The 25,107-nt window shown below is 45.9% G+C and overlaps 1 protein-coding gene across 2 annotated transcripts in view; it reads left to right on the top strand.

Annotated features, from left to right (window-relative positions):
• Positions 1-4,258: 4,258 nt before the first annotated feature.
• Positions 4,259-25,107, top strand: part of MEN1 (menin 1) — a 400,397-nt gene continuing 379,548 nt past the window's right edge. Inside the window, exons 1-2 of one of the 2 annotated variants that reach the window (XM_077457794.1) lie at positions 4,259-4,426; positions 17,595-17,690. The gene's annotated coding sequence lies outside the window, so the exon portion shown is untranslated. The remainder of the gene's footprint in view (positions 4,427-17,594; positions 17,691-25,107) is intronic. The other variant, XM_077457784.1, reaches the window with a different exon arrangement.

Genomic DNA, 25,107 nt, shown 5'->3' with positions numbered 1-25,107 from the left:
GCTTCGTGAAAACTGTTGCTCCCTTGAGGCAGTCAAAAAACTCAATCAATGGAATCGGGTAGGCATTCTTAATCGTGACACGATTGAGACCCTTATAATCTATACAAGGTCTCAGATCACCGCTCTTCTTTTTCACAAAGAAGAAACCAGCACCAGCAGGAGACGAGGATTTGCAGATGAAACCTCGAGAAAGTGCGTCAGCAACATACTCCTCCATAGCCGACAAAGGGTAAACCCGGCCACGAGGAGGTATGGCACCAGGTTGAAGGTCAATTGCGCAATCATAAGACCGGTGTGGAGGCAAACTACCGGCTTGACCTTTATCAAAGGCATCGCTAAAATCACAGTACTCCTCCGGCAGGGAGGGGTGTGAAGAGGTGCACAGGACCTTGGATTCCATCAGGAAGCATGTCTCAGTGCATTGTGGTGACCAGGAGAAAACCTCAGCATGGAAACAATCAAAAGAGGGGTTGCGCCTCTGTAACCAAGGATAACCAATAACCAGCAGAAACCTGGGTTACTCAAGCACCTCACAGCAAAAAAGAAAGGGACAGAAAAGTAAAAAACGGACCCTAACAGACAGCGTAGCCCCCCCGGCCAAAGCCCGGCCTAGGTACATACACCACACCTCATTCCCAGTCACACAACAGCCCCAGCACAGGGAGGAGGGATAGGGAGAGAGGAAAGCGAGAGTGAGAGACCCCCTAGTCGACCTCCCAGGGAATGCCCAGCTGCTCTAATCTGCCAAGACAGGGAGAGCCGTACTTACCCTTCCTGTCAGGATTGCTGGACACATTCCACCTCATACCCATCACCCGAGCAGTACAGGGTGGCTGTTGGCCATGGCACACTGTGACACGGACAGCAGTAGCCCGGTCATATATTTACCTTGGAGAATATAGCTCACCGGCTGCCCCTGGAGCAGAAGGGACATATCGTGGCCGACCCAGCGTGTAGCTAGGGTCTGCTCACACTTGATGGCCAAGCTATATTACCCAGCCTGTCACCCAGCTGGCTGTTGATTGTAGATCACAGGATCAAAAATTTTAGAATTTTTTTTTTAAAAAAGCCCGGCCCTTCTCCTACACGAGGCAGAAAAAAACTGAGCTGCAGGAAGCAGGGTGAGGGGTTATAGCCAGAGGGACCGCCCCCTGGGCGGTGCTGTGTAGTCTTGCTGTTTTTACATGCGTTACATTTTCTGCCTAGTCCTCTCCTGAAGGTAGCGTGATAACCCTAAGGTCAAGAATTAACCTAAGCTGGTGTAAAGTGTAAAGCAGAGAGTGCATGGTTCAGGATTACACAGCCCACAGAGATCAGCTGTAAGAATTCAATAATCAGGTTAGCAGTTACTCTCGGACTACAGCTTGTCTTGCTCATTTACTAGGGGCCAGAATTGTACCTTGGAGTCAATCAGAGCCCTTTCACACTGGCACCGCTCCGCGCTAGCGGTGCTTTTCTACTTTTAGCGGCGCTTTACCGTTGTTTTAGTTGCGCTTTTAAGCTGCTAGCAGGAGCTTTTAACTACCGCTAGCAGCCAAAGAAACGGTTAAATGCACCCGAAAAGCAGCGGTGCCCATGCATTTCAATGGGCAGGGGCGGTGCTCCAAAGATGCTGCTTGCAGGACTTTTTCTAATGTCCTGCAAATGCACTGCCCCAGTGTGAAAGCTCGAGTGCTTTCACACTGGGGCTGCAAGGGGAGGCATTTTTCAGGCGCTATTTTTAGCCCTTTCGTGCCTGAAAAACACATCTGGGGTGAAAGGGGTCTTAACCACTTGCTGCCCGCCATATAGCAATATGATGTCGGCAAAGTGGTGCGATATCCTTACCGAATGTCATATGACGTCACTAGGATATCAAGCTAATCGTTGTTGAGGTGTGTCATTCTTACACACCGCAACTATGATCTGGGGGAAGAGTCTCTTTACCACATGATCAGCTGTGTCCTATCAGGGCTGATCACAGTGTAAACAGAAAGAGCCGTTGATCAGCGTTTCCTCATTCGTATCTATCAGATGCGAGTAGAGGAGAGACGATCAGCTGCTCCTCTGACAGGGGTGGTCTGTGCTGATTGATTATAAACCCAGCCCGCCCTTTGAGGATGCCCACACTGGACCACCACTAGGTATGCCACCCATGGCCACCAGGGATGCCAATCAGTTAACCCAATGGATGCCAATCAGTGCCAAACAATAATGCCTGGCAATCAGTGATTCCCATCAGAACCATCCATTAGTAAACATCAGTGCCCATCCGTGCCGCATATTAGCGGCCATCATCAGTGAAGGAGAAAACTTACTTATTTACAAAGTTTTGTAACAGAAATAAAAAGAAAGAAAAAAGATTTTTTTTTCAAAATTTTCGTTTTTTTTTTTATTTGTTTGTTTAGCAGGAAATAAAAATCCCAGAGGTGATCAAATACCACTAAAATAAAGCTCTATTTGTGGGAAAAAATTATAAAAATTTTAGTTTGGGTTCAGTGTAGCATGACCGCGCAAATGTCATTCAAAGTGCGACAGCGTTAAAAGCTGAAAATTGGTGTGGGCAGGAAGGTGTATAAGTGCCCTGTATTGAAGTGGTTAAAGCGGGAGTTTCGCCGTTTTTTTTAAAAAAGCCAGCAGCTACAAATACTGCAGCCGCTGACTTTTAAAATAAGGACACTTACCCGCCCAGCGCGCCCGCGATGTCGGCACCCGAAGCCGATCTCTCGATCATCTCCCGGGTGCTGCTGCCGCCATCTCGGGTATGGGAATCAGGAAGTGGAGCCTTGCGGCTTCATTTCCCGGTTCTCTACTGCGCATGCACGAGTCGCGCTGCGCAATAAGGATGGTCCCCGCTGTCTCTGGGATCCGTGTGTTTCCCAGCAGATAGCGGGGGACCTGCGGAAAGGGGCGTAAATATCCGCAGATTTTGCGGATATCTATGCCGGAAGTGGGTGCAGATACCTGTACTGTACAGGTACCTGCACCCCCTTCCCCCCTCCGGCGCCACAATTGGCACCTTTCAGGGGGGGAGGGGTTCCAATGAGCGGAAGCTCCACTTTAGGGCGGAGCTCCGCTTTAATGTAATGTTTGCATTACACAATCACCAACTCACACTGGAAGCTTCAATCCAAAACAGCGCAGTTGGAGCACGGCAGCACAAGTCGAAATGCAAGGAGTCCTAGCCCCTCTATGTCATTCAGCAGTACTGACAGAGCACTCAAGTATCACCCATCTCCCCTTACACTGTGCCCCTAGGACTGAGAGTGCACCCGAGCGTCACCCATCTCTTTTCCCTGCATCCCTAGATCAGGACACATACACCCCTTTCACACCAGGGCGTTTTGCAGGCGCTATAGTGTTAGAAATAGCGCCTGCAATCCGCCCTAAAGAAGCTGCACCATTGTGTGTAGTGTGAAAGCCCCGAGGGCTTTCACACTACAGCGGTGCGCTGGCAGGACGTCAGAAAAAAGTCCTGCCAGCAGCTTCTTTGGAGCGGTGTGTGTACCGCTCCTCCACCGCTGCTCCCCATTGAAATCAATGGGGCAGCGCTGTAATGCCGCCGGCAAAACGCCACTATTGCGGCGTATTGCCGGCGGTTTTAACCCTTTCGCGGCCACTAGCGGGGGTAAAAGCGCCCCGCTAGCGGCCGAAATGCGCCGCAAATCCGGCGGTAAAACGCTGCTAAAAATAGCGGCGTTTTACCGCCGTCGCAAAGGGCGGTGTGGTGTGAAAGGGGTCTAAGACCCCTTTCACACCAGGGCATTTTGCAGGCGCTATAGCGTTAGAAATAGCGCCTGCAAAACGCCCTAAAGAAGCTGCACCATTGTGTGTAGTATGAAAGCCCAGAGGGCTTTCACACTACAGAGGTGCGCTGGCAGGACGTCAGAAAAAAGTCCTGCCAGCAGCTTCTTTGGAGCGGTGTGTTTACCGCTCCTCCCCATTGAAATCAATGGGGCAGCGCTGTAATACCGCCGGCAAAACGCCGCTATTGCGGCGTATTGCCGGCGGTTTTAACCCTTTCGCGGCCTGTAGCGGGGGTAAAAGCGCCCCGCTAGCGGCCGAAATGCGCCGCAAATCCGGCGGTAAAACGCCGCTAAAAATAGCGGCGTTTTACCGCCCACGCTATCGGCGGTGTGGTGTGAAAGGAAGGCTCTACATAAGTGTTTTGTAGGAACATGCACTCATTGCCTGACGTTTTCCGGGACTCCCAGTTCACACCGTGTATACTCCGCCCATTTCCTCTTCTCTCCACAAACATCACTTCCAACGTCCCTTAGTGGATGAATACTAGCCGCTACCAAGCCAGAAAAGTCGTGATGTAGTGGTTATCCTCGGTCATGTGACCTAGTCACGTGCTTCCTCCGTTCCTCTCCTCTGTTAGTGAACTCTATTGTAGCATCGCACAGGAGATTAGAAGCAGGAGTTGTGTTTTAGAAGTTCTCGTGTAAGTACTGTAAGAACGTATATGTGTTTTTGTTCATGTGAAATGATGTGAGCGACGGTCTAGCATACAATGAATGGAGATCACCTGGCAGCGTGATAGAGACTCGTGCGCCTCTTCGTATTTCCTGTATCTGGTTTGTTAATGAGTTAAGTCCGTTTCCGTTGATTCTTGAATCCCATGATCGTTATTTTCATTGAACTTTAGAAATTTCTGATGTAATTTTTTATTTATTTTTTGCTTATGTGTGTAAAGCGTTTAGCAGACTATCCTTTGTATTTAGATTTACTAAGATCTGAAATCCCAAAGTTTTTACCTTAAGACCCCTTTCACACTGGGGTGCTTTGCAGGTGCTACAATGCTAAACATAGCGCCTGCAAAGTGCCCTGAAACAGCCGCTGCTGTTTCCAATGAGAAAGTCCCGAGAGATTTCACATTGGAGAGGTGCGCAAGGACGGTAAAAAAAGTCCTGCTAGCAGCATCTGTGAAGCGATGTATACACCGCTCTTGCCTATTAAATTCAGCAGCGCAGCTATACCGCCGGCAAGGCGCTTCTGCAGCATCGCTTTGCGGTTGTTTTAACCTTTTCTTGGCTGCTTGCGGGGGGTAAAACTACCCCGCTAGTGACCGAATACTGCTGCTAAAACGTCAGTAAAGCGGCACTAAAAATAGCGCCACTTTACCACCGAAGTCCCTGTGGCACAGTGTGAAAGGGCGCAAACTGTCTATTCAATCTGCTTCCAATATTTGTCGTGTGTGTGTGTGTGTGTTGTGTTTTTTTTAATTATTTTTATTTTTTTATTATTATTATTTCCGAATCAGCGACCCGTCAGATTAGGTGATGTTTTTTCCGTCAGCTGTGCATTCAACCATCGCTACCAGGGGTGGTAATCTGACAGAACACCTACAGTCAGAAGAAGGCAGTAGCAGACATATTACTACACCCAGCTACATCTTGAATTTCAGAGTAATTTTAGCAATAAAGTGAGTGGATATAAGTAAATATAGTATGTTGACATCTGTGATGCTGTTTGGATGTGTATATTTGAAAGAAGCTTGATGCCAGCAGTAGGAAGGTGGCAGAGGTCATGTTTGTACACCCAGCACTGCTCAGCGCTAAACCTTTTAGCCTTTCGAAATCACACATGTCAATTACTATATTTATATACGCTCACTTTATTGCTAAAATTACTCTGAAATTCAAGACTTACTGTAGCTGTGCGTACTAAGATGCCTGCTACCTTCTGACTGCAGAAGTTCAGTCAGATGAGCAAACCTGGTAGCGATGGCCGCGCACGCAGCTGACGGAACGTCACTTCCATTACCTAATCCAGGGGTTGACAAATTTGCTTTGAATTTAGGAGCCAGTTAAAAAAGTTAGGAGCCAGTTTTTTTTTCAGCTCCTGGGGTAAGGCCACTCATTTTCACCCCCTATCCCTAACTCACAATGGAGCACCCAGTCAATAACTCCATTGAAACGCTGTTGCATCAGGGTTATGGGCTTACCAGAAAGAGTAAGGCTGGCAACAGATGGAACTGGCTGGCACTGGCAGGTGGCACTGGTTGCCACTGGCAGGCACGTGGAACTGCCAGATGGCATTGGCAGGTGACACTGGTTGGAACTGGCAGGTGGCCCTGATTGGTGATGGCAGGTGGCCTTGGTTGGCGGTGGCACTAGTTGGCACTGGCAGGTGGCACTGGTTGGTGTTGACAGGTGGCTCTGGTTGGCACTGGCAGGTGGCAATGGTTGGTGGTGGCACTGATTGGCGGTGACATTCGGCATTGGCAGGTGGCACTGACTGACGGTGGCACTGGCAGGGGGCACTAATTGGCGGTGGCACTGGTTGGTTGCAGGTGGTATTGATTGGCGGTGGCACTGGTTGGCACTAGCAGGTGGCACTGATTGGCAGGTGGCACTGGTTGGCGCTGGCAGGTGGCACTGGTTGGTGGTTGGAGGTGGCACTGGTTGGCACTGGCAGGTGGCACTGATTGGTGGTGGCACTGTTTGCCGGTGGCAGGTGGTACTGATTGCAGGTGGCACTGGTTGGCACTGGCAGGTGGCACTGGCAGGTTTCACACGGAGCACTCTGTTACTGAAATGTAACAGAGGAGCTGTCAGAATTGAGCTCAATGTCGGGGTGGGCAGAACCCAGCCGGGGTGTGAAACTGACAAGTAACAGAGAGGTGGATATGTCAGATTTCAGTCTGATGTCGGGGTGGGCGGGACTCAGCGGCTATCGAACACCAGCCAACGATTGGGCTGCTTAAGAAAAGATCCCATTGGCTGGTGTTTGATAGCTGCCGGGTCCCGCCCACCCAGACATCAGGCTGAAATCTGACAGATCCTCCTCTCTCCATTGCTTGTCAGTTTCACACACTTGTGGAGGAGTGTGGAGGAGGGAGGAGGACAGCAGTCAGTGTTCATGCGCTGCATGTCTGGGGCATCGATAGTGATTGGGCTGGTGGCAGCTTAGGCGCCAGGTTGCGATTTTCTGGTTGCATTGGCGACCTGGCGCCTGGGGTTTGTCGAGCCCTTCTGTAGAGCAGGGGTCTCAAACTTGCGGCCCTCCAGCTGTTGCGAAACTACAAGTCCCATGAGGCATTGCAAGGCTGACAGTTACAAGCATTACTCCCACAGGCAGAGGCATGATGGGACTTGTAGTTTCACAACAGCTGGAGGGCCACCAGTTTGAGACCCCTGCTGTAGAGTCCCCCCATAGTGTCTTTTGTCAAATGTGTCTTCTGTAGACATAATAAATCTGCTTGGTTAAGTCCATAATTGAGAAGACAGACATTTTCTTAACTGGGTTCCCAAGCCCCCTGATATTCCAGGAGACTATATTCAAACTACTAAATTGTGTTGACAGAGGTTCTATTAGGTTCCTGGCCTACCAGACTATAGCCACCAGAACTTGGGAGGCAAACCATTTCCATTAATAACAAATTATGTTCACTTAAGACCCTTTCTCCAAAAAACTGAACATCTTGCCCCCATAAATGACCAACCAATTGAATTATTATACCAATCCCATTTCGTAATTCATAAGAAAAAAACTATTTTTACCCTATACACGTGACAATCCCTGTGTACTGATTTTAATGTGGTTAAAGTACCTTCCCTGCTTCCCACCCCCTGCCCCCATTACCCACTACCCCCCCATCCCATTGCCTACCTTGGCTCCCCCCAAAGGTTTCATGCGTGACCTTTCTCCAAACTAACCCCTCATCCAACTCCTTAGACAGTGTATTCCATACCATTCTTAAATTATACTTGTTCTTACCCCCCCCCCCCCCCACAAATACAACCAAAACAACAACTTGGCTGGCACATTGCCTGCCCCATACATTATAATATCCACACATATGTCTCCCCCTCCCCATTAGATTAAACCTAAAGTCCAATCATATTTCTACAGTTCTTCATCCTGTAGATTCTTCTTATTCTCCTCAAGCCATCTTGTTGCCTCAGCTACTGTATCAAAAATGTGTGTCCCTCCCAATGCCCTTGTCCTCAGACAAGCTGGGTACAGTAGGGCATACATGATTTTCTGCAGAGAGCGTTTGATCCCTGTAAACTCTTCTCTGCGTTTTTGTAGCATTGGGGAGTAGTCTGAATAAAATGAGATCCTGACACTTTTGAAAAAAAAATTCTCCTTCTCCCTGGCTTTTCTCAGAAGAATTTCTTTATCCTTATAATTAAAAAAACTTTAAGAGCATTGATCGGGGGTGTCCATCAGTTAACGGAGCTCTAGCTGGAACTCTATGAGCTCTCGCTATAGCGAACAGAGGCGAAAAACTGGTCTCCCCAAACTCCTCCTTTAATCCATTTCTCCAGAAACCCCACAGGGTGAAGTCCTTCACTTCCCTCAGGTAGTCCCACCACCCGAACATTGCTCCTGCGTGCCCTATTTTCCATTTCATCCAATTTTAAAGTCTGGAGAGACATTTGTTCTCGTATTAATCTAATTTCCTGTTTGAGAGGGACAAAGTCATCTTCCATTGAACTCAATCTTTCCTCTAGGGCCGTAGTCCTTTCTGTGGTTTTCTGCAATTTTTGACCAAGCGAAAGTAATTCCTCCTTAATTCCCCCAATTTGTTCACATAAACCGTTCAATGAGCTCTTACATTCATTAATGGCGGTAAATATATCCTTTAGTGACAGTTCCTCTTGTTCTACTACAGGGGTATGAGAGTTGGGTTCAACCATAGGCTCTGAGCTCCCATCTACTGTCTTATTATTGCCTGCCATTTTTGTTCCCGTTAGTGACAAACTTTTCTGGCCCTGCACTTTGCCTTGACTCTTTCTGTCTTGAGCTAATTGAGCTTTTACTGTTGGCTGTTGCTGAGGCCCTTTATTAGGAGAATTTTCCAGGGGTATGGGCAAACCTTTCAAGTTTAGCTGCTGTGGCTGCTGCCCTCTGGCCTCCCCTTTCCTTTTCTATTAACGGACGTGCTGTTTGTGACCCGGCATTTTCCTGATGTGACTGATCTTCTCCCCTTTTTCTGGTCATATTGCTTACACTTAGGCTGCTTTCACACTGGGGCGGGAGCAGCGTCGGCGGTAAAGCGCCGCTATTTTTAGCGGCGATTTACCGTCGTTTTAGCGGCGGTGTGCGGGCGCTAGCGGGGTGGTTTTAACCCCCGCTAGCGGCCGAAAAGGGGTTAAACCCACCCGCAAAGCGCCGCTGCAGCGGCGCTTTGCCGGCGGTATTGCCGCGGTGTCCCATTGATTTCAATGGGTAGGAGCGGTGAATACACCGCTCCTTCACCGCTGCAAAGATGCGGCTAGCAGGACTTTTTTCACCGTCCTGCCAGCGCATCGCTCCAATGTGAAAGCCCTCCGGCTTTCACACTGGAGTTAAAGGGGCCGGTTTTTTTCAGGCGTTACACAGGCGCTATTTTTAGCGCTGTAACGCCTGAATACCGCCCCAGTGTGAAAGCAGCCTTAGTAAACGGGTGCTGAACCAGCACCACTTCTCCAGTGAGAGGCAGAGCAAAAAAAAAAAATGGGGGGAGGGGTATTATGCAACCGGCTGCACTCCCTGCGACTCCCCCCCCCCCCCCCCCCCAGTACAAAAATGCGACAGTTACGCAAAAAAATAGTTCAATATTGGCAATTAACAGCGTACCTGTATATTTTCCAAACTGTAACCATCCAGGAGGGGAAAAAAGGTTTCTTACAAAAAAAATCTATTTTGTTATAGTCCTGAAGTGGGCAAGGTTTTCCATACCAGGTGTATTTACACCACCTTCCCCTAATATTTCCTTCAGCTTATTTTAAAGAGTAAATCAATGTAGAACAATCTGTGATAAGTTGCAGGCAGATTAAACTTTTTCCCACAGCTCCTGCTCATCACTTCGTCTGCAGCTTGATATTTTTCTTTCTTAAATACAAAAGTCACTCACCAGTCCGATTGAGCCCAGTTTGTACCTCTCTCATATCCCCTGTATTCAGCCCATGAGACCACCAGGCACTCTATAGATCTAAAAGTCCGGGTAGTATAGCAACAATTTAAAGGGGTTGTAAAGTAAAAAAATTTATTTTTTTAAAATAACAAACATGTCATACTTACCTCCACTGTGCAGCTCGTTTTGCACAGAGTGGCCCCGAACCTGCTCTTCTGGGGTCCCTCGGCGGCTGTCTCAGCTTCCTCCCGCAGGTGCTTCTCACGTTAATGCGAGCTCTCTCGCATTGGTGAGAAGCACTGCGGGCACGCTCCCGTGATACAGCCGGCGGCTATAGCCGCTCGCTGTATCACAAGGCCCCGCCCCCCGTCGCGCTGCGTCATTGGATGTGATTGACAGCAGCGCGAGCCAATGGCTGCGCTGCTTTCAATCCATCCACTCCAGCCAATCAGCGGCCAGGCTGAGCGGCGAAGAGGACGGCGGGGGCGAGCGCGGGATTTTCGAGGGGTCAGGTAAGTAAAACGGGGGGACTGGGGGCGCCGGCAGTGTCAGATGTTTTTTCACCTTAATGCATAGAATGCATTAAGGTGAAAAAACATTTACCTTTACAGCCCCTTTAAGCAAGAATTCACTTGGGATATCAGCACACAACACACTGTAGATAGTTGTCCCCGCTAGGGATATGCAAGATAAGCGTAAGCAATGCCTTCAGGGTTAGAACGCAGCGCTGGGGGAAAAAAAAAATGTTTTCCTTTTTGGCCTCTGCGCTTCCCCGCACTGTTATGGCTTATAAGGCTTCTATATCATGCCCCGGGCATAGCCAGACACAGGGTCTCAAAGTATCCTACTTCAATCTAAGAAAATTCTTCAAGTGGAAGCAGTTCAGGCATCTGGGGGTCTCTGGGTGCGAGTGATGTACACACGTATTTAAATGTAAAAAAGTCCCTCAGAGGGTTAGGGCTGAAACAACTAATCGATTGATCGACAACTAATCGATTATGAAATTAATCGATTATTATTTTCATAATCGATTAATTGGCCACTAACATAATGGGGTTAAAAAAACTAAAATTAGCCCTTTATTGTACAAAAAAAGCAAATCGCTACTGTAAATATTACTTTCACTGTCCCATATTAAAAAATGAACCCCTTACAGTAGCGATTATTTGCTCTTTTTGTACAAATTTTAGTTTTTTTAACCCCATTATGTTACTAAACATCTCAGGCCTGGATCACACCTCTGTGTCTTTGGTGCTTTTTGCAGAAACACACTACAGTTTATTTACATGGTTTCCTATGGGACAGGTTCACATCCATGATTTTTTTCAGCTGCTGTGTATTTGAAAAAGACAAGGACTTTTTTTTTAACAAAAAACGGTGCTATTTTGTTTTTTTGGTTCAATATACTTCAATGGAGAAGCTGCAGAAAAGCATGTAATAATACGTTTTTGCGGCAATTTGTGTTTTTTTAATCTGCCCAACAACAAAAAAAGGCAAAATTATCTTTTTTGGTTATTAACTGATTAATCGGCCAACTAATCAATTATGAAAATAATCGTTAGTTGCAGCCCTAGTTTCCTCAGAATATACAGCTATACGCTTATGTAATTCATTAGGATGGTACCAAAACACAGATAAAACTGCAAAAAAAACTTAGGTTAATCCTCGCTGTTCTGGTGTGAAACTGTCCCATAGCCCAGCTCTCTTTCAGTCTCCCACACCTATTATAGAGCTGGTTCTGTATTTTAGGAATAAAGTATTTTTTTTTTTTTTTATAACCACCAGTTGGTGATGCACCAGAAATAACAGGCAACTAGGGATAGAAACATTATCCAGGTATCAGCCAGTATTGCAGGGGTTAATCCTCCGAGTTGGCTAAGGCTCGGTTCACACAGGGGCGACTCAGATCCGACTTCAGGTCGCCCCTAGTCGCCTCATGTCGGACAACATTTAAAAATCAATGTAAGTGAATGAGAGCCGTCTTAATGCACGCTACTGAAGTCGCTCCAACTTCAAAAGAAGTTCCTGTACTACTTCAATCCGACTTGTAGGCGACTTGTATCCATTGATTTCAATGGAGGTTGCCTCCAAGTCGGATCTCTGTCTATACGGAGGCGACTTTGACAGAATTATTAGCTCTGAAGGGGGAACTCCACACCAAATTTATGAAATAAATTTGGCGTGGGTTCCCCCTCCGAGAGCATACCAGGCCCTTAGGTCTGGTATGGATTCCAAGGGGAACCCCCCTACGCCGAAAAAACGGCGTGGGGGTCCCCCCCCAGATCCATACCAGACCCTTATCCGAGCACGCTACCCGGCCGGCCAGGAAAGGGGGTGGGGACGAGCGGGCCCTCCTGAGCCGCACCAGGCCGTGTGCCCGCAACATGGGGGGGTGCCTTGGGGGAGGGGGGCATGCGGCCCCCCCCACCCCAAAGCACCTTGTCCCCATGTTGATGAGGACAAGGGCCTCTTCCCGACAACCCTGGCCGTTGGTTGTCGGGGTCTGCGGGCGGGGGGCTTATCGGAATCCGGGAGCCCCCTTTAATAAGGGGGCCCCCGGATACCGGCCCCCCACCCTATGTGAATGAGTATGGGGTACAATGTACCCCTACCCATTCACCTGTAAAATAAAGTACAAAAAAAAACACAACACACAAGATAAAATAGTTTATTGCACAGCTCCGGGGGTCTTCCGTCTTCGGGGGGTCTTCTCGCCAGACTCCTCGGCTATCTTCTTCTAGCTCTTTTGCTAGCGGAGGAGCCCGGCTTTCTTCCTCGCCGCCGCCCTCTTCTTCTGACTTCGGGGGTCTTGTCCCCCTCTTCGGTTCTTCTGCCGGGCCACCGCGCCTTCTTATAGCTCTTTTACAGGCGGTGGCCCGGTCTTCTGTCACCGCCACCTTCCGTTCTTCGTCTTCTTCGTCTTCTTCGTCTTCTTCGTCTTCTTCGTCTTCTTCGTCTTCTTCGTCTTCTTCGTCTTCTTCGTCTTCTTCGTCTTCTTCGTCTTCTTCGTCTTCTTCGTCTTCTTCGTCTTCTTCGTCTTCTTCGTCTTGAGATGTTGACTCGACGCTCTCTCCGGCTTCGCGGCGACTTGTATAGGGACAAGGGGCGGGGTCATCGGTTGATGTCACATGGCGACAGTCCCAGCATCCTCCGGGACTGTGACATCGTAAGGGGGCGGAGTCACCATGTGACATCAACCGATGACCCCGCCCCTTGTCCCTATATAAGTCGCCGCGAAGCGTGTCCCTGGCATTGCTGCCGGAGAGAAGAAGACGACGACGACGACGAAGAAGAAGAAGACCGGGCCACCGCCTGTAAAAGAGCTATAAGAAGGCGTGGTGGCCCGGCAGAAGAACCGAAGAGGGGGACAAGACCCCCGAAGTCAGAAGAAAGCCAGGCTCCTTCGCTAGCAAAAGAGCTAGAAGAAGATAGCGGAGGAGTCCGGCGGGAAGACCCCGGAGCTGTGCAATAAACTATTTTATCTTGTGTGTTGTGTTCTTTTTTTTTTTTTTTTTTTTTTTTTTGTACTTTATTTTACAGGTGAATGGGTAGGGGTACATTGTACCCCATACTCATTCACATAGGGTGGGGGGCTGGTATCCGGGGGCCCCCTTATTAAAGGGGGCTCCCGGATTCCGATAAGCCCCCCGCCCGCAGACCCTGACAACCAACGGCCAGGGTTGTCGGGAAGAGGCCCTTGTCCTCATCAACATGGGGACAAGGTGCTTTGGGGTGGGAGGGCCTGGTACGGCTCAGGAGGGGGGGGCGCCCGCTCGTCCCCACCCCCTTTCCTGGTCGGACGGGTAGCGTGCTCGGATAAGGGTCTGGTATGGATCTGGGGGGGACCCCCACGCCGTTTTTTCAGCGTAGCGGTTCCCCTTGGAATCCATACCAGACCTAAGGGCCTGGTATGCTCTCGGAGGGGGAACCCACGCCAAATTTTTTTCATAAATTTGGCGTGGAGTTCCCCCTTCAGAGCTCATTCTCTGATTGGCCACGGCAAAGGTCGCCTGGCCTGGGGCGACTTGTAAGTCGCCCCAGGTCGTGTCTAAAAGTCGTGTTCAAGTCGTCTCCAAGTTGCCTCACAAAGTCGTCCTGAAGTCGTGTCGTCCCTGTGTGAACCGAGCCTCACTGTGATGTTTATATTATAATATGATTGTCTCAGTAAACAACCCCTTAGCAGTCTCTCACAGTTTCATGGGGATAGTTCAGTGCCTGATAGTTGATACAAAAAGAAACAATATAAGTGTTTCACCTTCAGCACATTAAGTTTCCGGTGTAATGAGCTCAGTGTAGACCAGCCCAGCTGGGACAACTACGAAACGAAAAGGAGGGGGAGGCAATCCACTTAATTTGGAAAAAAAATAAAAAAAATATATATATATATACTCCTCTCAGTCCAGCTTTCTGGCTTCACGCCAGAGTATAAAGAAAGGTGTGGGGGGAGGCTGGAGGAAAGGAAAAGAAAAGAAAAATCCTTGTACTATCTCTACACAGCCTCCATTCCCCCTCTCCAACAGATAACTAACTGGAAGTTTCTCACCCAGCCACAGCACTGATATCCAAAGATATGTTGCAGCAGCGTGCCTCTGTCAGGTAGCTGGGAACAGTTCTCTGTACCTGGTATCCTGAATGTTTGAGGGGAGATCTCCACTCTCATCAGCATGCCATTACTAATGAAGTCTGTGATCAGAGGTTCCCTGGAGGGGAATTGCTCCAGGTGAGAGCAGAGGGGAAGGGCAAAGAAGATGGGGGGGGGGGGGGGGGGGAGAGCACTCTCACTCTCACAGCGCTCTCACACCAACATCCACATCTGGTCAGGACAACAACTTGAAAGATGGCGATTTTGGCCGCTATTCTCCTCCTTCACTGTGTCCTGAGGTTGGGAAAACCTTGTTTTAGTTCCCCTCTGCGCGCCGCCGAGGGCGCGCATCAGAAGTTCTGTGCTGACACAGCCAGTCACAGATCGCTGTAAATGGCCAATCACAGCGGCCGCTTACAGCACGATCGGCGTGTCCAATGAGAGATTATCTCATATGTAAACATATGAGATCATCTCTCATCACCGGCTCTCCCTCCTCACACAGACAGCGATGAACCGCTGAGAGATGCAGCGGTTAGTGGAAAAAAAATAAAAGTGAAAAGTGCCCACCTGTCCCATCTGTCGTATGTGTCATCAGTGCCATGTATTAGTGTCATCTGTCATCAGTGTCATCTGTCATCGGTGTCACGTGTCATTGTTCTGGTGCTCCAGGGCCTTCAAAAGTGTAATAGGTAGTCAACAAGTTAGATGTGTAATTTATGCTCCTAGAACACATGATGGTGCTCCCTGCATGTTGGGCCTCTCTGTGGCTAGGCTGTGGAAAACCCCTACACATGTGGTATCATAATACTCAGGAGGAGTAGCAGATTTTATTTTGGGGCATTATTTGTGCTATACACATGCCAAGTGAGAGAAATATCTTATGACAATTTTGTGGGAAAAAAATAAAATAAAATCTTCATTTTGCAAAGAATTGTGGGGAAAAAATTACAACATCAAAAACCTCACCATTCCTCTTACTAAATACCTTGGAATGTCTACTTTCAAAAAAGGGGTAATTTGAGGGGGATTTGTACTTTCCTGGCTTGTTCGGGTTGCAAGAAATGAGAGAGGCTGTCAGTACATCAGGTATGCACCGCAGCTTGTAGACTCTCTAACTTTCACAAAGACCAAATAATATCCACTAATTTTGGGTTAGTTTTACCAAGGATATGTAGCAGTATAAATTGTGGCCTAAATTTATGAAGAAAAATTTATTTGCAAAATGTTATCGCAGAAACAAATACAAATGCGTACATTTTTGGTCTTTTTTTTTTTTTTTTTTCATAGCGAAAAAAATAATAAACCCAGAGGGGATCAAATACCACCAAAAGAAAGCTCTATTTGAGGGAAAAAAAGGACAAAAAATTCATTTGGGTACAGTGTTGTATGACTGAGTAATTGTCATTCAAAGTGTGAGAGCACCAAAAGCTGAAAATTGGTCTGGGCAGGAGGGGGGTTTAAGTGCCCAGTTGTCAAGTGGTTAAAGAGGTCTCCGGATAAACAAGTCTATTTGGTGGAAAGGAAATGTAAGAACCTTCTGATGAAGACCATAACCCCAAAAGGTCGAAAGGCATTCAGGTTTTTCCCAGCATCGGACAGTATAACCATAAAGGGATTGTAAAGTAAAATTTTAAAATAGCAAACATTTTCTACTTGCCTCCACTGTGCAGCTCGTTTTGCAGAGTGGCCCCGAACCTGCTCTTCTGGGGTCCCTCGGCGGCTGTCTCTGCTTCCTCCCGCAGGTACTTCTTACTTTCATGCAAGCTCCCTCGCATGGAGAGAAGAACCTGCGGGTGCGCTCACGTGATACAGCCGGCGGCTATAGCCGCTCGCTGTATCACACAGCCCCGCCCCTCGGCGCGCTGCGTCATTGGATGTGTTGACAATGAGTATCTCCTAAACCTGCACCGTTTTGAGATATTTACCCTGCATGCAGTTGCTGACATGAGTGGCGCATGAGCTCTAAAGGATCAGCATATTGCGCCGACACTTCAGAGCTTGTTGCCGGAACCAAAGGGCTCCAGCGCGCATGCATGGGAGTGACATTGTCGCGGCTTTGGCCTGCGAACCCAGTAGTAATGCAGGGGGACATGTCAGCTGATGGCTGCCATAACCCCGGTATTTTTTTCAATGGCAGGTTATAATAAAAGTGGTCTCCCGTGGAGGATTCGCCACCAGATCACTTTTATTGTCGGTTGTCTCTGCCGGTTACTGAATCCGTCAGTAGCAGCGAAGACTATCCCCAGTACAGTGGGAAAAAAAAAACACAAAAAAGCATCTGGAACACATCCAAAATGCATCGGAATGCACATGCAGAAATGCATCCCGAATGGATTTGGAGTGTGTAAATGTGTGTGGTTTTTTTTTTTTTTTTTTTTTTTTTTTTTTTGGTGTAAACCAGCCTTTACAGTTCGAACATGCACTACAAACACAAATTTAGCCCTTATATAATGTCTTTAACCCCTTTCCTGCCCACGCTTTAGCCTAAAGATGGCTACAGTGCGGGCTTAATTTGTCAGGAGGGTGTACATGGACTTAAAACCTGGTGGTGATTAACACCAAAAGAATATTCTATGTGTGTGATAAACTGATAAAAATATCATGGGTACAGTTGCTTGACCGTGCAATTGTTGTTCATAGTGTGATGGCACTGAAAGCTGAAAATTGGCCTGGTCTGGAAGGGGGTAAAGGTGCCCAGTAGGCAAGTGGTTAAAGAGGCGCTCCAGCCATTTTTGTGTTTAAAAGTCAGCAGCTACAGTTTGTTGCTGACTTTTAATAAACACACACATAGGGCTGAAACAACTAATCGGCATAATCAATTATTGATTTATCAAAATAGTTGTCAACTATTTTGATCGATTAGTTGGTCAGCCGATTTAGTTTGCCTGCAAACAATGCATTATTTGTTTACATATCAGAAATATAGTACACCATTCATGTCAGTATATACAGTGCAGTACACAGTTCATACATATCAGGATACACAGTGCAGCACAAATACAACTCGGTACACCTTTCATACATGTCAGTAAGTGCATGAGAACTTGTGAATGTGTGAGGGAAAAATGCATCATGGGGCATGTAGTCCTGGGCAGAAGAAGCAAGTGAGTGAGTCTAAAGACAGATGGTTTTTATACCTTGCTATAGAAGTACTTGTATATACTTTGTGGCTTGCTATAGGAGCATCCTGAAGGCAGAAGGAGCCAGTAACGCTGGCAGGGGACCCAAGAACAGGAATAACGGGGCTGCTCTGTGCAAAACCATTACACAGAGCCGGTAAGTATGACAAATTTTGTTTATTAAAAATAATAATCCAATGTTTCCAATCACTTCAAGTGCTCTGTGCAGGGAAAATCTGAACCCAGAGAAGCTGGAGGCTGATAGACTGGAGGTAATCAAAGGCTTTACAATTCTATTTAAAGTAGAAGTTTATCCATATTCATTATTTATATGTATGATGGATGTGAGGGAGAGAAAAAAAATATATCAGCTCGGCTGCATTGTCACTCATCTTCCTCTTGACAGTACCCACAGTTTCTCTGAAGTTTAGGTCAGGCGAGTTTGCTGGCCAATCAAGCACAGTGATACCATGATCATTAACCACTTAAGCCCCGGACCAATTGTTAGCCTAAGGACCAGAGGTCTTTTTGCAATTTCGCACTGCACTGTTTTAACAGGTAATTGCGCGGTCATGCAATGTTGTACCCAAACAAAATTTGCGTCCTTTTCTTCCCACAAATGGAGCTTTCTTTTGATGGTTTTTGATTGCCTCTGCGATTTTAATTTTTTTACGATATAAAAGGAAAGACTGAAAATTTTGAAGAAAAAAAAAAGATTTTCTACTTTTTTGTTATAAGAAAAATCGAATAAACAAAATTTTAGTCATACATTTAGGCCAAAATGTATTCAGCCACATGTCTTTAGTAAAAAAAAAAAAAAAAAAAAAAAAATGTCAAGCGTATATTTATTGGTTTGCGCAAAGGTTATAGCGTCTGCAAACTAGAGTACATTTCCTGGAATTTACACAGCTTTTAATTTATGACTGCCTATCTCATTTCTTGAGGTGCTAAAATGGCAGGGCAGTACAAACCTCCCCCCCCCCCCCCCAAATGACCCCATTTTGGAAAGTAGACACCCCCAAGGAAATTGCTGAGGGGCATGTTGAGCACATTGAATATTTTTTTTTTATTTTTTTGTCCCAAGTGATTGAATAATAACACACACACAAAAAAAAAAGTTTACAAAAAGTTGTCACTAAATGATATATTGCTCACACATGCCATAGTTATATGTGGAATCGCACCCCAAAATATATTCTGCTGCTTCTCCTGAGTACGACGGGGATACCACATGTGGGACTTTTTGGGAGCCTAGCCGCGTACGGCACCCCGAAAACCAGCCAGGATTTCTAAGGGTACAAATTTTTGATTTCACTCCCCAGTTTCGAAGGCCATACAATGCCAAAATAGCACAACCCCCCCCCCCCAAATGACCCCATTTTGGAAAGTAGACGCCCCAAGCTATTTACTGAGAGACATGTTGAGTCCATGAAATATTTTATATTTTGCCACAAGTTGTGGGAATATTACAAAATTTTTTTTTTTTTTAACTAACTGGTTAATCAGCGTCACCAGTGACACTTATACGGTGATCGCTGGTGAAAGGGTTAACTTTAGGGGCAATCAGGGGGTTAAAATCTTTATTAGGTAGTATATGGGGGTACCTAACGCTATAAAAACCTGGCGGTGAACCTAAAAAATAACTAGCTACCTAGCGGCACCAGTGACACTAATGCAGCGATCAGAAAAACGATCGCTTAGTGACACTGGCAAAAGGGGGTGAAAGGGTTAACTCTAGGGCAATCAGGGGGTTAAACCTTTATTGGGGGGGAGGGGGCTACCCTGGACCTAACACTAACTGCCCTGACACTTTTTTTACTGACACTAAATGCAGTGATCAGTAAATAAATGACCCTGTGACTGGGAGGGGGGGGGGGGGGGCGGTGATTTGTGTACATACGTGTCAGTGTAGTGATTGGTGCACTTACTATGTCCTCTCCTCGCAGTCCGGTCAAAAATATATCACTTCCTCCCTGCCTCTGTTTACACTACACAGGCAGGGGAAGCTTCTCATTCACCAGGAGCTATCGAGAGGGGATGGCCAGAAACCAACAGCCATCCCCTCATCCCGGGTTGCTCCTGAAGCGAAAACGGACCACCGCAGCCAGCGGGAGGGGGTCTGATCGGACCCCTCACCCGCTGGAAGGCAAGCACGTATGGGTTGTGCCCGTACATGCCATTCTGCCGACGTATATCTACATGCAGCGGTTTTTAAGTGGTTAAACCAGGTCTTATTACTTTTGGTAGTGTGGACAGGGGCCAAGTCCTGCTGGAAAATGAAATCCGCATCTCCATAAAGCTGGTCAGCACAGGGAAGCATGAAGTGCTCTAGAATTTCCTGGTAGATGGCTGTGCTGACTCTGGACTTGTTAAAACACAGTGGACCAACACCATCGGATGACATGGTTCCCCAAATCATCACGGACTGTGAAAAATTTAGCATTTCTTTTGGAAATCGAGGTCCCACAGTCTATAGCAGTGATGGGGAACCTTGGCACCCCAGATGTTTTGAAACTACATTTCCCATGATGCTCCTGCACTCTGCAGTGTAATTGAGCATCATGGGAAATGTAGTTCCAAAACATCTGGGGTGCCAAGGTTCGCCATCACTGGTCTATAGGAAGAGTGGAGAGGCACAGAATCCAAGTTGCATGAGGTCCAGCATGAAGTTTCCACAATCGGTGATGATTTGGGGAGCCATGTCATTTGCTGGTGTTGGTCCACTGTGTTTTATCAAGTCCAAAGTCGGTGCAGCCCTCTACCAGGAAATTCCAGAGCACTTCATGCTTCCCTCTGCTGACCAGCTTTCTTGTGCATCATTTTTAGAAGAGGCTTACTTCTGGGACTAAAGCCATGCAGACCAATTTGATGCAGTGTGTGGCATATGGTTTGAGCACTGACAGGCTATATTTACACAAATACCAATTTTAAAGGTTTATAGAAAAATATTCAACATGTATACAAAGTGCTACAATAATAAAAACATTACAACATTGTATGTGGTACTTCCACCATCAGTATATATTGCAGATGGCAATCGGTAGAAGGGATATCCGATGCGTTTCAAAATGAGCATAAACCAAAAATCTTCTGAGATTTATACTACATCTGAAATATAAAATATTTTCATTAGAGAATCCTTATATATGAATTCCATATGTAATACATATATCCAGTCTCAAAAATACATTGCAAAGGCACTTGTATATCTCTCATTAGTAGAGGCATTCCTTCAAAGCAGGAGAGGAACATGAATTATCTGTATATATTGCCCTTCACATTGTTCAGGACCGCTGGATGCTAGCCAAAAATTTGGCATCAAAGAAAGATAGCTGGAGATATTTGGACTGCAAAAAAAGAAAGAAAAGATGGCTTAACCGGGTGATATACATAACCCAATAGAGTGCTTAATCCATCCGGATAATTATCTGGATTTAAAAAAAAAAAAAAACCCGCACACGCAAGAAAATGGCAAATACTTACTGAAAATAAATCCCCCAAAGACAAGCTGTCCAAATGCCGCTTACAAAAAACATGGCTCCTCTGGTATACAGCCACCAAAGCTGAGAGGAATGGCACCAGCTGCAGTCCCCTGCATTTCCCTCTATTGTGCATGCGTGCCATACTGACGTCACGTATGACGCACCGTATTAATGTCATTAGTTGCTGTGTCATATGTGGTCTATTGGATAACGGCATCCAGAGACCAGATTGGCGGCCAGAATCTTTAAAAAATCGATACTGTTTTGCGCAAAAATTGGCTTTAAACTAAACTACTACAAATGAAGATATTCAATATAAAGCTGATGAGCTTGCTAAAAGATTACTTGCAAGAGGGTACACCAAATCTACCTTTAAAAAAAGCATTCAACCGTGTAAAAAAAAAAAAAAAAAAGTGTGTGTATATATTATACTCACACTCTAAGACGACCTTATTTTCAAACCCAAGGGGAAGAGGGGGAGAAAAAAGACCGTGTCATGAGAATTATATTGTGATATTCTAATGAACATGATAAAGTGAGGAAAATTCTCACAAAAAATTGCCCTTTTCTCACGAGGACCCTGTGCTTGGGAGTTTGGTGACCTAAGAATCCACAAATTACATGCAGAAAAAACAGGATCTATTGATGGCATGCACCCCCAAAACGAGTATAAGGGAGACTCAAGGAGAGACTCCTGTAACACCTGGGGTACCTTTCTTTGTGAAGCCTGCTCACTGCCTAATGGGGAATGCTTTTAGGTTAAACATTTTTGCGAATTGTAAGACGCAAGGTGCTGTGTACCTCATGCAGTGTCAATTTGGTGCCTTTTTTTTTATTTTTTGTTTTTTTAAGGCAAGACGTGGCAAGAACTTGATCAGTGTATTAGTAAAGACATGCACAGTATGCAAATTGGCAACCTGTATTTTCCTCTTGGCAAACATGTCTCCAAGGGACATAAATACAGAATGCCCAATGTCAATTGTACCATTCTGGATCAAGCCCATATTGCATTAAGGGGAGGTGAAATAAGATCCTGCTCCAGCGTGAAATGCACTGGATCAGGTATCTTAATGCCACAACACCGCCAGGCCTCAATGAGGCTTAGAGTTCCAGACCCTTTCTGGATAGATAGTGTGTGTGTGTGTGTGTGTGTGTGTGTATATATATATATATATATATATATATATATATATATATATATATATATATATATATATATATATATATATATATATATATATATATATATATATATATATATAAAAAATTTCTGACCAGTGTTACTGGTAAATAGGCAACCAATAATCTGTCTTCTGTTAATAGATATTTTTCTGGGGTGTTGGCCAGTTCTTCCCCCCCATTTCCATTCCTATGATGGATGCTTTGCATCTTTGAATTTTTGGATATAAAAGTCTTTTTTTTTTATTTTATTTTTTATTTTTTTTAGTATTGTGGACTGATGTTTAATATCTACATCATCTGTTCTTAATTTCGTTTTTTTTTTGTAATGTTAGAGGCATAGCCTTCACCTGAAGGGATCTGTTTTCTGGATACTCTCACAATTGTACTTGGCACATAAAGGCCCCTGTATTTCTATTCAGGGGCCGTGTTTCTTCTCGAATTGTATTGGATTTCTTTCCAGTCACTAAAAATCCTTGTGTCAGTGGTGTTTTGTCTCCAATATGGCTGCTAATCTGATCTCTGGATGCTTTTATATGACGTGGCAACACATGACAGCAATATGGTGTGTCATATGTGATGTCAGTACGGCACGCAATATAGGGAGAACCTTAGTACTGCGGCTGGTGCCATGCCTCTCTTCCACAGAGCTCTGGTGGTTGTATACCAGTGGAGCCGCTCTTTTTGTAAGTGGCAGGAGTTTGGATGTTTGAGACCAGCTTTGCATTTGGACAGTTTGTCTTTGGGGATTTATACATCTTGTGGGGTGGTGTTTTTATAATGTTTTATATTTTATAAGAAAAAAAAAAAAAACACCGCCCCACAAGATCTTTCCAAGAATATGGGATATATATATATATATATTATTCTCCGGATGGATTAAGTATATCACCCAGATGACCCTGATGAAAAGTTGACATACCCTGGTGATTTTGGCCTGGTAACATGCACACAAGTTGACACAAAGGGCAATTAAAGGTAACCATCCTCCCCTTTAATCTGTTTGCTTGTAATTTAGAGTGTGTGTATATAAAAGGTCAATGAGTTTCTGGACTCCTGACAGACCATTGCATCTTTTATCCAGTGCTGCACTGAGGTTTCTGGATTCTGAGTCATGGGGAAAGCAAAAAAATTGTCAAAGGATCTGTGGGAAAAGGTAGTTGAACTATATAAAAGAGGAAAGGGAAATTAAGATATCCAAGGAATTGAGAATGCCAATCAGCAGTGTTCAAACTCTAATCAAGAAGTGGGAAAATGAGGGGTTCTGTTGAAACCAAATCATAGCCAGGTAGACCCACTAACATTTCAGCCACAACTGCCAGAAAAACTGGCAACATGTGGCGTGGCTGTTTCAAGATGCACAATAAGGAGGCACTTGGAGAAAGATGGGCTACATGGTTGGGTCGCCAGAAGAAAGCCATTGCTAAGCAAATGCCACAAAGTATCCCACCTACAATACGCCAAACAGCACAGAGATGAGCTTCAAACCTTCTGGCAGAGTCCTTTGGAGTGATGAGAACAAAACAAGTCAACAAGGCCCCAAAGGCACAGGAAATTTGGTCAAAATTGATGGCAAGACGAATGCAGTATGTTATCCAAAAATACTGGAGAAACATTTTACATTCATCAGCCAGAAAGCTGTGCATGGGACATACATGGACATTCCAACATGGCAATGATCCAAAACACCAGTCATTGGCTACAGCAGAACAAAGTGAAGGTTCTGGAATGGCTGGCTCAGTCTCCTGACCTCAATATCATTGAGCCACTCTGGAGAGATCTCAAACGTGCAGTTCATGCAAGACACCGCAAGAATTTACAGGAACTGGAGGCTTTTTGACAAGAGTATGTATACATTCAAAACCATGTATTAGTTAAAGTGGTTGTAAACCCTTACAAACCACTTTGACCTACAGGTAAGCCTAGATTAAGGCTTACCTGTAGGTCCAAGAAATATCTCCTAAACCTATACGGTTTAGGAGATATTTGCCCGAGGAGATATTTGCCCGAAGACAGGCACCGCTGTCTACGGCGCATGCGCCGTAGACAGCGGCGCGCAGGCGCACTGAGCGCGGCATTTCCAACAACGGAGCTGCCGTGTGTGTCGGCTCCTGTGCGCATGCGCGGGAGTGACGTCATCGCGGCTTCGCCGAATGACAGCGGCGGAGCAGCGAGACCCCCACCGAGAAGATGGACGCTCCGGACTACAGGGGACAGCGGTGACTTCGCTCCTGTGTCAGGTAAAGGATGCGATGCATAGTAGTCCATTATGCTTTGCCTTTGCAGGGAATGAAAGAGGAAGTAAACTCATCAGGGTTTACTTCCTCTTGAATGGCTTCACTTTATACATGTGCACAAGTGTCTCAAATATTTTATTTATGATTGCTCAAATATATCATGAAAAGTTAAAAATGGCTAAAATTCTTTCTGGATGATTCTACTCCAACAACATGTGTCAAATAATATTCATGACTTATCACCCAAAGTGACAACAAATTGCTCTCACCAGATAGCCCTGGCCAGCAAGTCTTTATAAGACATGAAATACCTCCTCAAATCCTGGAAACCGTTCAATTATCTTTTTCAATTAATCGTTCACATGTATGTTGAACTCGGTCGAATGAGCCCAGGAACAGCGAGACCAAATCTTTGTTGTCTATCCTCCGCTCCAATATCCCACATCTGAAAATCAAGCTCTGCCAAAATGAGACAGGGAAGGCAAATATAGTGTATCTTTTTGTTGATTGTTAAAAAATGTCACGTACAATATATGCAGCAGGGGAGTGCATCAATATATCGGAAACGCCTAGTGCGCTGGAAGTCCGCTCAAACAGTGCTATCTGACCAGCGGTGTATTCTATGCATTTGCCAACCCCCCCCCAGTGGAAGTAACATGGAGTGTGTTTCAAACCT

This window comes from Lithobates pipiens, unplaced genomic scaffold (assembly GCF_037356315.1).
Source record: "Lithobates pipiens isolate NorthernLeopardFrog02 unplaced genomic scaffold, aLitPip1_a1.2 Scaffold_10, whole genome shotgun sequence".
Lineage (NCBI taxonomy): Eukaryota > Metazoa > Chordata > Amphibia > Anura > Ranidae > Lithobates > Lithobates pipiens.
Note: the sequence above shows the minus strand (reverse complement) of the source record. Positions and strands in the feature narration are given on the sequence as shown.